Source organism: Salvia splendens, chromosome 14, assembly GCF_004379255.2.
Source record: "Salvia splendens isolate huo1 chromosome 14, SspV2, whole genome shotgun sequence".
NCBI lineage: Eukaryota > Viridiplantae > Streptophyta > Magnoliopsida > Lamiales > Lamiaceae > Salvia > Salvia splendens.
The window spans coordinates 21,282,817-21,287,044 of record NC_056045.1 but is presented as its reverse complement, the minus strand read 5'-3'; the positions used below and the strand labels follow the sequence as shown (position 1 = coordinate 21,287,044).

The following is a 4,228-nucleotide window of genomic DNA, read 5'->3' as shown; positions in this document are numbered from 1 at the left end:
TAAGGCCAATCATATTATTATTGCATAATGATTGTTTAAACCCGGCGATCAAATTCATTTGCGTAATCTATAAAATCTGTGTTTTTAGGGTAGAATTGTCAAATAAGACATGAATAGTTTATAATAAACCTATGATTATGCTTAATGACACTATTTTTGTTTCTTATAGTTAATAATGATGAACTTAGGACAGTCTCTTTTTATGAGCCACATGCTAGATCATGGGCCATACAATAATTATGCTTCATGATTAAATACAAATCAATCTAAAGTAAGTGGGGATTAAGAAGTACAGTACATTTCATTGTATTCTCATACTAGAGTATAAAAACATAAATGATAGTAGTGTCATTTATTTCTTGAAACCTTTTTTACTATTCATATATTTCCATTCTATATTTTGCGTTATCGATTATTGTTCGCCACATATCATTCATTGGTGGTATCATTCTACACTTAAAAGCATATAATATTAATAGTAATTAATTTAATGGTAATCTTTGTGATAGACCCAAAACTGGAGTTTGTGATTCGTCATCTACTTGGTACATATTCTAGGTTGAGTGTGATTAATCTACTACTAAGGGCCCATATTTTATGAAAATCTTGACCCAAACTGTCACCAACCTTTTTGCCATTCCATTTTTTATGAAGTGATAAATAAAGCAGAGGTAGATTAAATCATTAAACATTCGATTTTCGTAGTAGTATTACTTTTCACACTTTGTGTAGATCAGAATTTTCTTCGTTCCATTTTAATTCAAGCACTAGAGAAGTGTACAAAACACAGTAAACACTTTGTGAAGACATGTGCATCTTCTGCATGAGAATTAATCGGATTAATTCTCATACTTAACCCTTTTAGCTTTACAATTTAAATACAGTTCATATAGACTATAGTTAGGCACATACAAAAAGGTCAGCTTATGCTGCTTCTTGTCAGAATAATATCTTTTTCATTGTCTAAATGCTTAAACGAATCTTCAACAAAATTAACAAAATTCATTGTTTTCAATCCATCTTTGAGAATTGCGGTTTGTCTGTTCACATTCACACACTAAGTAAATGTGAAATTAGTTGCAAACAATCTTTCCCCATACCTCATGAGTACATGTCAGTGTATAATAATGACATCATTAGTTTACCCTCGACGCAATAATCACGTAAATAGAGTGGGGAAAAACATCAAAGCTAAACCAAATTGTGACATAATAAAGCCTAAAGGGAGGGAGGGGGGTGGGTTAGGTTCAAGTATATTGGCAGACAAAACAAGCAAATTTTATCCCCTTCAACTACCCATGATCAAGACATAATAAATCAAAACCTAAACATATAACTCCTTTCAAAATCAAACATCTGGTCCATAAGTAGCTCACAATGCCTACAATCATGTCTGTATTGTGATTTTGTCAAAGTATTTTCATTTATGTTTGGGCGATTTCTTTTTTTGAGCTTTGTTTAGTACAAGAGCGTGTGGGATTCACCCGAGAGACTTACTCTACTTGGATGTATTCGCGGTGTTGTTGTTGAAGCGCGATAGGGTTGATATGATGTCTGAGAACTGTGGACGTTTTGAGGGGCAGTTGTTCCAGCATTTGAGCATCAGTGACCGGAGGAGCTGCGGACAGGAGTCAGGGATGTCGGGCCTAAGCCCGCACGCGGCTATCCCGACTGCAGCCTGCACCGGTGAATAAGCAGAGTATGCTATCTCACCAGTCACCATCTCCCATATCACCATCCAAACTATATGCATTACTCATCCATGTTTCTGTCACGTTTTCTGGATCGCCAGCAATTATCTGTTTGCAGGTAGGAAAAAGTGTGCTTAGATATAAAAATGTGATTACCACCATATTTTTAAACAAGATGGTTCAAGAATTTCATAGATTCATGCTTGGAACTATAGTAGTATAAATAAATAATTAGTACCCACACAACTCAATCATCTGAGTTGTAAACTATTCATTTGGAAAAACAACATAAAGCTGTACATGCCAGACTCAAACTAGATACATCTGCTACACACAGGAGAATTCATAAAGCTTATTCTATGCCATTAATCATCATGTTAGCACAAGAAATGATAGCCCTAACCAAACTCCACTCTATAAAAATAGCTTGTAAAGGCTATATAATAGTATCAGCTTCAACTTTTGATATAGGGTGGTGCCTATGCTTATAACAATTAGTAGATCAATTCAATCTTATGCAATTCAGTAGTAGTATATAAGAACATGCATAACAACTAACAAACTACGAATTTGAATAGTGAAAACGGACCTCCGGAGCAAGCCACCTATAACCATCAGTTTCATACTCCATTGCCTCACCAACACTCTTGCAGGCAGAGACTATTCCCATATCACCCAAGCAAGCATTCCCGCGTTTATCTAACAAGATCCTCTGTGTATTCAAGTCTCTATACGCGATTCCATGATCATTCATGAACTTAATTCCCTCAGCAACATCACTGACACTGCGTATAATCTCTTTGATCTGAATCTTCTTGCTCTTCATAATCAAGTCATGGGCAGTTCCTCCTTCCATCAACTTAGTCACGATGCACAAACCGTGATTATCGTCTACACAAACTCCATGAAACTGCAGGATGTTCTTGTGCCACAAGTCATCAACTCCAACAAATCCTTCCTACACTCAAACTCATAGGCATTTCCCTTGTCACACCCCTTGAGCTTCTCGATCCTAACTTTCTTGCCCTTATACACCCCCTTGAACGTGCCCGGCCCAGCCTGATCGCCAATCTCAACTGCATCGTAGTTAAGAACCACCTCCCGATCTCATCACGGCCAGAAACCACAGTCTGCCATTCATCCACAGAAACAACAATCGAATCATCAGGTAGTGGCAACTCTAACTGAAGTTTCGAGTCCGAATTCTCTCCTCCACTCTGGTTACTCCCATCACCACCACAATCCTCTTCGATCTCCCCAAATTCTTTCCCCCTAGTGCTCTCCTCTTGGCATCCACAGAGGCCGAAAGGGAGCTTAATCGGGTTGTTTTAGGCTTCTTCGAGGCTAATCTAAGTGCATTCTCGATCCGAGTTTTGAACATTTTCTCCTGCCCTGTTTGAACAATCAGCACAACAATCCCCAAAGTGCACCCCTTTTCTCAAAGATCTGCAGCTTTTTGCAGCAAATCGACGAGCTGTCGAGCGCTCCGGACATCGCCGGCAACGAAATTGCGGAGTTACATGCAAACGTGAGCTTGAAAGCAGCGCCATCAGCGCTCGTATCTTCATCGGAAACCTCCTGAATGATAATCGCCGGATTGTCTTCCGCCGCCGCTTGCTCAATCAACTTGATGTGCAGAAACACATCCTTCATCTCAAAACCAGCTTGCGCATAGCTATCAATCAAACGAAATCGCAATTCATTTTCAAACCTAATCTGCAAAACCTACTTCGATCGTGAAACGGAAACGGAATCGACGACGAAATTAAACAAAAAGGCGAATCAATTTCACCTGAGCGGCAGAGAATCGTAATGCTTCCTCAGATTCGACACCAATTTCTCAGGAAGCTGGCTGCCAGGGTACAAACTGCGTCAGGCTCCGCACCACACTCCCCCACACTTGCCTCCGGCAGGTCTCCGGCGACGAGGCCGGCATCTCGCGAGCAGAATCTAGGTTTAGAGTGTTCTTCAAGGAGGCAATCGCCTCCGACACGTTGCGGCTCAGCCTCTGGAACCGCTTCTGGAAGGCGGAGGAGTCGCGTACGGCGGCGGCGGCGGAGGAAGAGGAGGAGGACGATGAGGCGGAGGAAGAGTTATTCTCCGGCAGGCATTCTGATCTATCGTTAGTTCGCATCAGAACTTGCTCCACTATGTCCTCATCCGTGCTCGTCCGGCTCGACCAGCACTCCAGAGCTGCTGCCATGGCTGGTAGCGGAGGAGAGAGAGAAAGATAGAGAGAAGAAGAATGAAAGAGAGAGAGAGAGAGAGAAATTTTCACGAATCACTGCTCTTCTCTTAATAAAATGGGACGAGAGAGAGAGAGATTTGAAACGGTGATTCAGTTTTTCCTTTTTCTGTCTGACATGAATCATAAATTCATAATACTGCTATATTTACTCAATCAAAATAATTTGTACAGTATTTTAACGTTTATTAAAATAAAGGTATTGAATTTACTATATCTACGTTGAATGTACATGACCTCCTCATTTGAGGATGGATATAATCCTATAACAGAAATTTTACACGTATGCATA

General features: G+C 40.2%; 1 pseudogene; it reads right to left on the bottom strand.

The window, feature by feature from the left end:
* Window positions 1–1,374: 1,374 nt before the first annotated feature.
* On the bottom strand, window positions 1,375–3,939 carry LOC121764021 (annotated as a pseudogene).
* Between the last annotated feature and the right edge of the window lie 289 nt (window positions 3,940–4,228).